Consider the following 14462-nt stretch of genomic DNA (forward strand, 5'->3'; position numbering starts at 1 on the left):
TGTGTAAGTGGCCGTTAATAATAAAATCAGTTATTTGATCTTTTTATGCCCACATCCTGTTTCTAAGCCATTACACAAGGAAATATATCCGTATATCTTTCTTGCATTCGCAGCACCAGATATGCATATGGTGGCCAAAATTTGAACTAATTTTTTTCCTGTATACATGTAAATCAATTTTGCATTCAGGCATTAGATGATCTACCAAGTTTCGCTGCCATACGACAATTACAGCCCACACTGAACCTCTGGGAGTAACTGCACTTTAATTACAACCAGTTGGTATTTTTCTTACTGCATCGCATTGGCCAGTGGTAATTACGTTTTGGTTCATACATGTAGATGAGCTGCTGAGTGTTTGCTTCCCTTCTCAGGTGGAGGAGCGTTACTAAATTTAGTTGACGATAAAATACAATGAAACAGTATTCAAACCTCACAGCTGAAAACAGATAAGCCAATTTTGAGAATAATGGATGCCTAGAATACTTCGTTACAGAAAGACATCACACAACTCTGCTAATCTCCTTGACTGAGCGCCAAAGAATCGACTGTGCCCAAATATACAATCCGCTAACGGCTCTGTCTCAGTGGTGGCACCGGTTCCCGTCAGATCACCGAAGTTAAGCGCTGTCGGGCTGGGCTAGCACTTGGATGGGTGATCATCCGGTCTGCCGAGCGCTGTTAGCAAGCAGGATGCAATCAGCCCTTGTCAGGCAAACTGAGGAGCTACTTGATTCAGAAGTAGCGGCTTCGGTCTCGTAAACTGATGTACGGCCGGGAGAGCTCCATATCCGCATCCAGTGACGCCAGTAGGCTGAGGATGACACGGCGGCCGGTCGGTACCGTTTGGTCTTCATGGCCTGTTCGGGCGGAGTTTATTCAAATACACAATCAATCGTCTTTGAGCCCCATTCACATTCCAGAGAGTATGCGTTTTGTTTTTCGTGTCTAAGTGACTTGTAATTTTTTTATTTATATGCTGGCATTGACTTCTCATCCGCTGCCTATGTACTGTAGCAAGTCGTGTTACACCTACCATTATTGTTTTCGATTGTGCACGTTTTGTCATCAAAAAGATGTGAATATTATCCAGCTATGTTACGCTATCGAATTAGTAGCTTGTAATGACATCTTACATTAATAACTTAGTGTATTAGTATGTTGTAAATACGTCAGAATTACGCTGTAAGCTTAACCGATGTTAATTTAATCGAATGGACTATTTGCTGTTACACAGATGTAGGTTTGCCTTTCTACAGCCCATTTTCGAAGAGAGTTGTAGGGTCACTGTATTGCCTTGCGTGTTCCTATAATATCTCTGGAACCTATACTGAACTTCCTCGAGCCCGGATTTCACCAGTTCTTTCATCTTTTTGCAAATAATTCGTGTTAGTACATTGCATGGCTTAGTAAATTGATATTCATACCTGTCAGTACTTGTTCTATTTGGAAGTGGCCTTCCTACATTGTTCTTGAAATCCGAGGGTAATCCGCCTGTGTCATATTTCTTGCATACCAGGTGTAATAGTTCTGTCATGGTTTATTTTCCCAAGATCTCAATAATTATGAGGAAGTGTTGCCTTCTCCAATGGCCTTCTTTCAACTTAGTCCTTCAGTGCTCTATCAAATTCTTCTCGCAGTACCGTGTCTCTCATCTCATCTTCATCTACCTTCTATGGCCACTCTATAGCGTTGTCTTCATTTAACTTTTTTTCCTTTATTGTAGAAGTGTAATACGGTGCTCTGCAGCGTACAGATAAAGTTGAAAAACGTAATGAGGAGATATAACAATAAAAAGAGGTGATAAAACGGTGACTTTAAATCTGGTACATGGCGAAAAAGTTGTGAAGAAAACATAAAAAACAAAGAGGTCAGAGATGCTCTACTTCGTGTAGATGCTCTACTTCGTGTAGATGCCGCTCCTGTCGTGGTGGCGTCCTAGTCGGCGTGCTATTGGCTGACGTCCCGTCTCGCAATCCTCTGTGTTGTATCGTTCTTGATCTTCGTAACGACGCTTGTCGCTACGCCGTGACAGAAGTGTTTCCATATTAGGAAAAATACGTGAGCAGAAAAGGGCAAACAAGTGAGAAAGGCATCATGTTGATTTTGTTATTGACCGCCGCTTCCACACTTTTTTCATTGTGAACACTGGAGATATCGACGAGATGCTGCATCCGTAAAACGACGTGACCAATAGCGCAAAATAGGAAATAATTTTTCCCATCGTAAATCGATTCCGAATTTAAGCATTAGCAAATCTACCAAGTTCCGCTACCATATGATAATTACAGCCACACTATACCTGGCGTGAGTAGCTACACTTTAATGATAACCACGCATTACATTCCTACCACATTTCAGCTTTCCATTCCTTCATATGTACTGGCTAGTCTTCTGAGCTCTTGTTATGCATACAACTGCTCCTCTTTTCTCCCAAGGTATATTTCATTTTTGTGTCGCCAGTATCTATCTCTCCTCTAGCCTTGCATTCTTCTGTAGCTTTGCTGTTGTTCTCTAACAATTTCTGCTGAGGTATTTTACACTTAAAATAATTTTGTAGGGTGTGGGATGTGGATGGGGATGGGGGGGGATGGGTGGGGGGGGGGGGGGGGAGGGAATCAGTCTTCTGATTGGTCTGATACGGACGCTCACGACAGCCTCTTCTGTGCAAATCTCTTCAGCTCAGAGTAACGCTTGCACACAGCGTCCTCAATTACTCTTTGGATATATTCCAGAAGAATGTTGAAAATTAGGTGGAATGATACGGTAAGGAGTGAAAAGGTTCCCCGCAGAATCGGCGAGGAAAGAAATATACGGAAGACACTGACAAGAAGAAGGGACAGGATGATATGACGTGTGTTAATACATCACTGAATGACTTCCATGGTACTGGAAGGAGCCGCAGAGGGTAAAAACTGTAGAAGAAGACAGACATTAGAATACATCCAGCTGCTCTGGCGCATCAAAATAGTTAGGAAAAAAGATACTGATGAAGTAAGCTCTGCTTTTATTCATATTTAAATATATTTAAAAATCTCATTTTAAATGAATATTCTATTTATTTTTCATTAAGTATCAAATTAAAATAAAATGTTTGTTGTATACATTTTTAAAATGATGACCAATTACAAGAGCTGAAGCAATATATCATCAATTTGGACTGAAGAGGTTTTGGACACAATAGGCTTCGGACTGACAAGGCGTGACTTTGCTCCAGTTGTCCACGATCGTGCTGAATTTGAGAATATAGAGTACAGATTCAGCAAAGCCCAAAAAATAACTGAGAAAGATTTTATTCAAATTTTCCTTTCATAAAACAGAACCTACGTCGGCTGCTAGATTAGCTGCTTTTAATAGTAGAGAAACTTTTAAATATATATAGAGAAATAAGAAAAAAATACAAATTTGAGCCCAGCAGATTTTTAACGTTGATGAGACACGATGTTCAGATGTTCCCACGGAGGTACCACAAGTACTGAGCCGTACTGGCAAAAGAAAGGTAATAAAGGTTTGCCCTTTTGAGAGAGGAACATATGCTTTACCTCTTTTACGTCAGGCTGCACCTAAAGAGGGTCCAAGAAAACGAGAAAAGAAGTTGCCATCTCTAAACACATCCACCAAACCCGTGAAATAGCTCTGGAAGAAAGAGGAAAATGAGAAGAAGAAACACGAAAGAAAAATGAAGAGAGAGAAAAAAATTAGAAAGGAACGCAGATGCAACTTAATTTCGTCTACTTCGTGGCTCCAATTCTGATATTAAGTTTATTTCTGATCTCATTTCTGCTACTTTTCGTAATATTCGCCTTCCTTCTCGGCTCAACATCGAGGGAAGTGGTGCGGTGGTTAGTACACTACTAGCCATTAAACTTGCTACACCAAGAAGAAATGCAGATGATAAACGGGTATTCATTGGACAAATATATTATACTAGAACTGACATGTGATTACATTTTCACACAATTTGAGTACATAGATCCTGAGAAATCAGTACCGAGAACAACCACCTCTGGCCGTAATAACGGCCTTGATACACCTGGGCATTGAGTCGAACAGAACTTGGATGGCGTGTACAGGTACAGCTGCCCATGCAGCTTCAACACGATACCACAGTTCATCAAGAGTAGTGACTGGCGTAATGTGACGAGCCAGTTGCTCGGCCACCATGGACCAGATGTTTTCAGTTGATGAGAGATCTGGAGAATGTGCTGGCCAGGGCAGCAGTCGAACATTTTCTGTATCCAGCAAGGCCCGTACAGGACCTGCAACATGCGGTCGTGCATTATCCTGCTGAAATGTAAGGTTTCGCAGGGATCGAATGAAGGGTGGAGCCACGGGTAGTAACACATCTGAAATGTAACGTCCACTGTTCAAAGTGTCGTCAATGCGAACAAGAGGTGACCGAGACGTGTAACCAATGGCACCCCATTCCATCACGCTGGGTGATACGCCCGTACGGCGATGACGAATACACGCTTCCAATGTGCGTTCACTGCGATGTCGACAAACACGGATGCGACCATCATGATGCCGTAAACAAAACCTGGATTCATCCGAAAAACTGACGTTTTGCCATTCGTGCACCCAGGTTCGTCGTTAAGTACACCATCGCAGGCGCTCTTGTTGGTGATGCAGCGTCAAAGGTAACCGCAACCACAGTCTCCGAGCTGATAGTCCATGCTACTGCAAACGTCGTCGAACTGTTCGTGCAGATGGTTGTCGTCTTGTAAACGTCCCTATCTGTTGACTCAGGGATCGAGACGTGGCTGCACGATCCGTTACAGCCATGCGGATAAGATGCCTGTCATTTCGACTGCTAGTGATACGAGGCAGTTGGGATCCAGCACGGCGTTCCGTATCACGCTGCTGAACCCACCGATTCCATATTCTGCTAACAGTCATTGGATCTCGACCAACTCGAGCAGAAGTTTCGCGATACAATAAACGGCATTCGCGATAGGCTACAATCCGACGTTTATCGAAGTCGGAAACGTGGTGGTACACATTTCTCCTCCTTACACGAGGCATCACAACAACGTTTCACCAGGCAACGGCGGTCAACTGCTGTTTGTGTATGAGAAATCGGTTGGAAACTTTCCTCATGTTAGCACGTTGTAGGTGTCGCCACCGGCGCCAACGTTGTGTGAATGCTCTGAAAAGCTAATCATTTGCATATCATAGCATCTTCTTCCTGTCGCTTAAATTTCGTGTCTGTAGCAAATCATCTTCATGGTGTAGCAATTTTAATGGCCAGTAGTGTAGCATACTGGATTCACATTTGGGAGGACACCGGTTCAGATCGGCGCCTCACCAACCACATTTAGGTTTCCGTGATTCCCCTAAACCCCTGAAAAGGCACGGTCGAAATCCTTCCCCATCCTTAAACCATCGGTCTCTAATGAACTCTCTGTGGATGGAACGTTAGACCCTAACCTTACTGCCTTGCTTCTCCTAGGCATACGGAGAAGTAAATACTGTGAGTTAGTGGCAGCAGGCCCGCGGAACGGGAGGCAACCGGCCGAGGGTTTTTGCCGCGGCTGCTGGATATTGTCCACACAAGACAGGGCGCGTGGTTTTTGTGGCGGGCGCCGCGGCTGGAGCAGCCTCCGGTCCAGCCAGCGCAGGCGCGGCCGCTCCCTGTCGCCTCGCGTGCCGCCGCTGCAGCAGGGTTGCAGCCACTCGCCACTTAGGCCGCAGTCGGTTCCGGATAAGAGTACACTTGGCAGGAGATACTATGAGACCAGGCCAGCACAACAGATTTCTCCCCTTGTATATAGACTGTGTGGCCAAATGTCGCGGGAAAGGCGCTGAGTGCGATGTAGATCGCCGGCTGCTGAAGCCTATGCTTTCTCTGTACAGTGCTGGCCGGAACAGTTTCCTGACAACCTATATTCGAGTCGGGGGCGCTGTCTTATTTACAGTGGTCCGTCGATTGTCCAGCACGGGTCTGCGTCAACTGTTCTGTGATTCGGATTTACGCGTGTGGCATGGTTGTCCCTGAGGAATTCTAGGTACTCTTGATCCCGGAATTATTGATCAATCTCCAATATGGTATGACTCATAAGATTTGCACCGACCGCAAAGCCCGTTAACTCGACAGGTGCTGCCGCGCTCGCTACACACTTGCTTGTAACAGATTGTTCGCATAAACTCAAGTATCGTACACTTTCATACAGTATGATGTCAGATCCAATTAATAAACAGGAAGTAGTAAATACATGAAGTATATTCGTAGCTGAGGATATGGACGACCATCAGCTGTCTAACGGAATGACGATAATGAAGGTGTGTGCCGGACTGGGTCTCGAATCCGGATTTCCCAATTATCGCGAGCAGTCGACTCACCACAAGGCTATCCGAGCACGACACTCGACCAGACCCAACTGCTATACGGCGTAAAGTACGTGGATACAACCTGCACCCGTACATCCATTATGTATATTCCCGTACAAGGAAGACACCACCGAGTAGTTGACACGTCGCTGGTGAGAGAAGCGGATATGACTGATCATATACTTTAACAAACGAACGTGTCACAACACGGACGGAAACGAGAAGACATGCCGGGTGCATCACTTCCACGTGTCTGTTACTACTGTTATTTTTCGTTTTTCTTCTCAATGTCTATGACACGCTAGAAGCGTCGTTGAGTTTCCTCCCTCTGACTTAGCTCGTCGTGCCGTATGCCTTCCCCTTTGGTTCTTCATGTATACATAAAAATGAGATAAATAAAATAAATAAAGAAAATAAATAACGTAATTGTTGTTCTAGGGCTGTAAGGCTGCAGTAGCCGAACGAGACAGACGCAGCAACAAGGAAGTAACCGCTTTTGTGACATTTAAGAGTTCCTAACCAGGAGCGAATTTTATTATATCATCTGTGTGCTTTAATAGTTTAGTTTCTTGAGTTTCTGCGTGTAAATTTAGTATCTAATAGCCACTGTTCTCGCGTTTTCGTTTGCGTCGGAAAGTGACATATTACAAGTTTCCAGAATGACATTTTCATTTTGCAGCGGAGTGTGCGCTGATATTTTTCATATTAGCGCACACTCCGTTTCAGAGTGAAAATCTCATTCTGCAAACATCCCCCAGGCTGTGGCTAAGCCATGTCTCCGCAATATCCTTTCTGCCAGGAGTGCTAGTTCTGCAGGGTCGCAGAAGAGCTTCTGTGAAGTTTGGAAAGTAGGAGACGAGGTACTGACGGAAGTGGAGCTGTGAGGACGGGACGTGAGTCATGCTTGGGTAGCTCAGATGGTAGAGCACTTGCCCACGAAAGGCAAAGTTCCCGAGTTCGAGTCTCGGTCCAGCACACAGTTTTAATCTGCCAGGAAGTTTCATATTACAAGTTCTTAATCAAGGGTGAATTATTTAGTTTCACCTGAGCGCTTCGGTAGTTAGGTTTTTAAATTTGAACAGTTCTCGGGTATCCGACCGGGTAGCGTCGTAATTTCTCCACAATATTTCGGCAGACGTCTTCAGGTGGTTCCTTACGAATGCTCAAAAAAAAAAAAAAAGTTTCAAATGGCTCTGAGCACTATGGGACTTAACAGCTATGGTCATCAGTCCCCTAGAACTTAGAACTACTTAAACCTGACTAACCTAAGGACATCACACAACAACCAGTCATCACGAGGCAGAGAAAATCCCTGACCTGACGAATGCTGTGCTGTTCCTCTTGGCGCCCTATATATACTAGCCGTTACCCCCTCCACCGATCCTCTCCTGGTGTCTTCGGTGCGGCCGGCGCGGCGGCTACTGGAGGTGGTGGGGGAAGCGGCGCCCGGGTCTGAACTGGGGTCTGCAGTCTCCCTGCTGCCGCCGTCGGTTTGTCTGACAAACATGTTCCAGGTGCTCTCTGTGGCTGACACCGTCGCTGAGCCAGATGCTGTCCCCTGTCATGCTTCAGAGGAAACCACTCAGCCTGCAAGATCCGGGCAATCACAGAGGGTGGGATTATTGGTAGTTGGGAGCTCCAACGATAGGCGCGTTATGGGGCCCCTTAGGAACTTGGCTGACAAGAAGGGTAAGAAAACCAATGTGCTCTCCGTGTGCACACCGGGTGTGGTCATTAGAAATGTGGAAAGGGTCCTCCCGGACGCCATGAAGAGCACAGTCTGCAGCCAATTGCAGTTGGTTGCTCACATCGGTACCAATGATGTGTGTCACTTTGCATCAGAAGAAATTCTCTCTGGTTTCGAGCTGCTAACATAAGTGGTATAGGCTGCCAGTCTTGCTTGCAAGATGAAAGCAGCATAGTCGACAGGACCGATTGCGGACCTCTGGTACAGAGCCGAGTGGAGGGCCTGAGTCAGAGGCTCAGACGGTTCTGCGACCGTGTAGGCTGCAGATTCCTCGACTTGCGCCAAAGTGTGGTTGGGTTTCGGGTTCCGCTGAATAGGTCAGGTGTCCACTATACGCAGGAGGCGGCTGCATGGGTAGCAAGGGCTGTGTGGCGTGGACTGGGCGGTTTTTTAGGTAAGAGAGTCTCGGGTAAACACAAGAAGGGCTTCAGTCACAAAGGGTGCAGGGTGAACACAGGAAGAATGTAGATACAGGAACCATTGGTATTACAGTTATAAATTGTCGTAGCTGTGTTGGGAAAGTACCAGAGCTAATAGGAAGCACTGATGCTAAAAACGCTATAGGCACTGAAAGCTGGCTAAAGCCGGATATAAGCTCAGCCGAAATTTTTGCGAAGAACCTCACGGTGTTCCGAAAGGATAGGCTAAACACGTTTGGCGGTGGCGTGTTTGTTGCTGTTAGAAGTAGTTTAACTTGTCGCGAAACTGATGTAGATATTTCCTTGAGTTAGTATGGCCAGAAGACGTTGTTGGCAACCGGAATAAAATAATAATTGGATCCTTCTACCGATCTCCCAGTTCAGATTATACAGTTGCTGAAAGGTTCAAAGAAAACTTGAGTTTGATTTCAAACATGTACCTGACTCATACGATAATTGTTGGTGGTGACTTTAATTTACTCTCGATATGTTGGCGAAAATACATGTTTAATTCCGGAGGTACGAATAAAATATCTCCCGAAATTGTGCTAAACGCATTCTCTGAAAATTATTTCGAGCAGTTAGTTCATGAGCCCACGCGAATAGTAAATAGTTGTGAAAACACACTTGACCTCTTAGAAATAAATAATCCTAAGTTAACAACGAGCATCAAAACCGATTGAGGGATTAGTGAACACAGGGTTGTCGTGGCGAGATTGAATATTGTAATCCCCAAATCCTCGAAAAATAAGCGAAAAATATACCTACTCAAAAAAGCAGATAAAAATTCACTTGACGCCTTCCTGAGAGACAATCTCCATTCATGCCAAATTAATAATATAAATGTAGACCAGATGTGGCTTAAATTCGGAGAAATAGTATCGGCAGAAATTGAGAGATTTATACCAAATAAATTAACAAACGACGGAGCCAAATAAATTAACAAACGACGGAGCCGATCGACCTTGGTACACAAAACTGGTTAGAGCACTGTTGCAGAAACAACGAAACAAACATGACAAATTTAAACAGACGCAAAATCCCCAAGATTGGTGATCTTTTACAGAAGCTCGAAATTTAGGGCGGACTTCAATGCGAGATGCTTTAACAGTTTCGACAACGAAACTTTGTCTAGAAACCAGGCAGAAATCCAAAGAGATTCTGGTCGTATGTGAAGTACGTTAGCGGCAAGAAAAAATCAATGCCTTCTCTGCGCGATAGCAATGGAGATACTATCGAAGACAGTGCTGCCAAAGCAGAGTTACTAAACACAGCCTTCCAAAATGCCTTCACAAAAGAAGACGAAGTAAATATTCCAGAATTCGAATCGAGAACAGCTGCCACCCTGAGTAACGTAGAAGTAATTATCCTCGGAGTAGTGAAGCAACTTAATGACTTAATAAAAGCAAGTCTTCTGGTCCAGACTGTATACCAATTAGATCCCTTTCGGAGTATGCTGATGCATTAGCTCCATACTTCACAATCATATACAACCGTTCGCTCGACGAAAGATCCTTACCCAAAGACAGGAAAGTTGCACAGGTCCCACAAATATTCAAGAAAGGTAGTAGGAGTAATCCACTAAATTACAGGCCCAAATTGTTAACGTCGATATGCACCAGGAATCTGGAACATATATTGTGTTCGAACATTATGAATTACCTCGAAGAAAACGGTGTATTGACACACAGTCAACATGAGTTTAGAAAACATCGTTCCTGTGAAACACAATTACCTCTTTATTCACATGAAGTGTTGAGAGTGTTGAGTGCTATTGACAAGGGATTTCAGATCGATTCCGTATTTCTGAATTTCCGGAAGGCTTTTGACACTGTACCACACAAGCAGCGCGTAGTGAATTTGCTTGCTTATGGAATATCGTCTCAGTTATGTGACTAGATTTGTGATTTCCTGTCAGAGAGGTCACAGTTCGAAGTAATCGACAGAAAGTCATCGAGTAAAACAGAAGTGATTTCTGGCGTTTCCCAAGGTAGTGTTGTAGGCCCTTTGCTGTTTCTTATCTATATAAACGATCTGGGAAACAATCTGAGCAGTCGTCTTCGGTTGTTTGCAGATGACGCTGTCGTTTATCGACTAATAAAGTCATCAGAAGATCAAAGCAAACTGCAAAACGATTTAGAAGAAATAACTGAATGTTGCGAAAAGTGGCAGTTGACCCTAAATAACGAAAAGTGTGAGGTCATGCATATGAGTTCTAAAAGGAAATCGTTAAACTTCGGTTACACGACAAATTAGTCTAATCTAAAAGCTGTAAATTCAATTAAATACCTAGGTATTACAATTGCGAACAACGTAAGGAACACACAGAAAATGTTGTGAGGGAGGCTAACCAAAAACTGAGTTTTATTGGCAGGATATTTAGAAAATGTAACAGACCTACTAAGGAGACTGCCTTCACTACACTTGTCCGTCATCTTTTAGAATACTGCTGCGCGGTGTGGGATCCTTACCAGATAGGACTTGCAGTACATCGAAAAAATTCAAAGAAAGACATCACGTTTTGTATTATCGTGAAGTATGGGAGAGAGTGTCACAGAAATGATAAAGGATTTGGGCTGGAAATCATTAAAAGAAAGGCGTTTTTCGTTGCGACGGAATCTTCTCTCGAAATTCAAATCACCAACTTTCTCTTCCGAATGCGAAAATATTTTGTAGACACCGACCTACGTAGGGAGGAACGATCGCCACGATAAAATTCGTACGGAAAGATATTGGTGTTCATTCTTTCCGCACACTATACGAGATTGAAATAATAGAGAATTGCCAAGCACTTAAATGTGATTTGCAGAGTATCCATGTAGATGTAGATGTAGGCTATGTTGTCTTTGTTTCCTCCCTCTCTCTCTCTCTCTCTCTCTCTCTCTCTTTCTCTTTCTCTCTCTCTCTCTCTCTCTCCCCCTGGAGTTGTAATGGGGACACCGTGGCCAGCCCTCGGGTTGTGACCTCTTGGGCACTCTACCCTCTGACCCCTTCTTTGTACCTCAGACATTTTTTATAAAAAATTCGTAAGGCGACCGCTCGCGGTAAGCGGGAAATGTGGGTTCGACTACCTCTAAGGTACAAATTTTCATTGTCATTTCATTATAGAGCCGACGGCCATCCATATTCGCAACTGAGAATTTCATGTATTTCATAACGGCTATAGACACCACAGATGTAACATCGCCTCATGCTTCTCAACAACACAGGCACTGCAATATCGCATCGGTAGTAGTAAAGGTGATGAAAAGCATCAAACACAAAATAACAGCAGATGCAGACGAACTAACAGTGTTGCTTATAATCTGCACTGCTTCACGAATTGCAACCCTCTTCCTGCACATTGCTAATTTAACATTCACTGTGGCAGTGTTCCCACACAGATTAAAAATTTTGAAAGTGGCACCTGTACTCAATCGTGGCATTAAGCATAAAATTGAAAATTATCAACCTGTATCACTCCTCTAGGCATTCTCAACAGTATTTGAGAGATCAATGAAATAAGAAATCTGCCAGTACTTAAACGACCATGAGCTACTGAATAGCTTTCGATCAGATTGAAGTATAGAGACAGCAATAATGAATTACACAGATGTAATAATTAGAAACTTAGATAACAACAACAGTGTTGTAGGAATTAATTTAGATCTTTCCAAAGCTTTCTGTATTACATATTAGTCGTGAAATTCGTATAGCTAATTTGGAAGTAAAGGCATAAGCAGAATAGCAAACTAGTAGTTTCAATCATATTTGCAAAATAGACCACAAGTTGGGATCTTACTTCATCTCATTTTAATGATAAAAACAGATTATTACCACAGGGTAGTGTGTTAGGTCCACTTCTGTTTCGTATTGATACAAATGACATACAGATCTCAGTAAGAGCAGCTAAGATCATATTGTCTGCAGATGATGCTACTGTAATAGTGAGAGACGTTAACAATGCTCTGTCTACAACAACTGATCATATCATCAAGTCCCTATATTCACTGTTCTCTACCAACAGGCTGGCGTTTAATGTGAAAAGAACAAATTACTTTCAGTTTGAAAAAACGAATTAAAACGAAGATCTCTAACTGGTATTCGGCGGAACTGAAAGAAAGTGTACGATAGACAATACTTTTCTAAACGTTTGTTAAACAATAATTTATTAAGGATGGGTCCATCTTTTTGGAAGTACACAATTATTGTTTTTCTATAATACTCAAACATGTTCCATCACAGTTATGGCATCCTCAGAGAGCTTTTCATTTTTATTTTTCTGAAATACCTACTGATTATATTTAAGTTAGGAAATGTGTTACATCGGATTTTGCTATTGTTTAAATTAGACATGTACTACTTTATCTTGCAATTTACGTTGTGTGTTTGTCCTGTGGCTCCCAGTGGCAATCAGGTACAGGTCTAAATTAGTACACAGTGTTGTCTACAAATATAAGGAACGTTAGGATATTGTCTGCACTGAATTTTTGTTTGTAATCCAACATTTAAAATATATTTTCGGGTAAAAATCGTACCATGTGCCCTTTTCGGAATTACCATTGCTGTATTTGCCTTGTCCTGAGCTGTGACTGGTTTGTACTTGTGTGCCGAACATGTTTTTGTTGTTTTTATGTAGTGTGATTGACTCTGGACATCGGTAAAAAGTTTGTGAACGTTTGGTATGGAGAACTGTTCGGAGCAGTTGGTTTCTCATTAATTATATTTCGTATTTTAACTATGTTTACTCACGCTTTTTAGAGCTCATTTATGACTACTGTGTCTAAATATAATCTGTACTTATGTATTTCAGAAAAATATGAAAGTACGAGATGAAGAGATATGCTTGAAGTCCTGTGAGGGTGTAGATACTGCGGTAACGAATAGGTCAGTAGGCAGTTCAGTTGAAAAGAAATGGGCATCTCTCAAAAGCGCAGTCACGAAAGTTGGAAAGAAAAACATAGGTACAAGGAAGGTAACTGCGAAGAAACCGTGGGTAATATATGAAGTACTTCAGTTGATCGACGAAAGAAGGAAGTAGAAAACGTATTCAGGGAAATTCAGGAATACAGAAATACAAGTCACTTAGGAGTGAAAGAAGCAGGGAAGCTAAGATGAAATGGCTGCATGAAAATTGCTTAGAAATCGAAAAGGAAATGATTATTGGAAGGACTGACTCAGAATACAGAAAAGTCAAAACAACCTTCCGTGAAGTTAAAAGCCAGGCCGGCGACATTAAGAGCGCAATGTGAGTTCCACTGTTAAATGCAGAGGAGACAGCCGATAGGTGGAAGAAGTACATTGAAGGCCTCTATGAAGGGAATGGCTTGTCTGCTGACGTGTTGGAAGAAGAAAAAGGAGTCGGCAGGTAAGATATAGGGGATCCTATATTAGAATCAGAATTCAAAAGAGCTTTGGATGACCTAAGATAAAATAAGGTAGAAGGGATAGATAAAATTCCATCGGGTTTCTAAATCATTGGTGTCAGTGACAACAAAACGAATATTCACATTGGTGTGTAGAATTTGAGACTGGGGATATAACATCAAACTTCCGGGAACACATCATCTACACATTTCCTAAGACAGCAAGAGCCAACAAGTGCGAAAATTACCTCGCAATGCGCTTAATAGCTCACAAATTCAAAAAGCTGACGAGACTAATATACATAACACTTGGAAAGAAAATTGAGGATCTGGTAAAGGCGGTTCTGTCTTTGCAGTAGAAAATGGAAGCAAAACTGAAGAAAAAATGAAGGCACGGTCACAGGATTTATTGACCTGGGAAAAGCGTTCGACGAAGTGAAATGGTGTAACTTGTCCGAAATTCTGAGAAAAATAGGGGGGAGTTGTTGGCAAAGTCGGGTAATTGCAGTATTTACAAGAAACAAAAGGGAACAATAAGGCCGGAAGACCAAGAACTATTAAAAAGGATAAAAGAGAGGGATTTTCGCACCAACTGTTAAATATATACATCGAAGAAGCAAT

General features: G+C 42.8%; 1 pseudogene; it reads left to right on the forward strand.

The window, feature by feature from the left end:
- Positions 1-569: 569 nt before the first annotated feature.
- Positions 570-687, forward strand: LOC126476769 (5S ribosomal RNA; annotated as a pseudogene).
- The last annotated feature ends 13775 nt before the right edge of the window (positions 688-14462 follow it).

Source organism: Schistocerca serialis, chromosome 4 (assembly GCF_023864345.2).
Source record: "Schistocerca serialis cubense isolate TAMUIC-IGC-003099 chromosome 4, iqSchSeri2.2, whole genome shotgun sequence".
NCBI lineage: Eukaryota > Metazoa > Arthropoda > Insecta > Orthoptera > Acrididae > Schistocerca > Schistocerca serialis.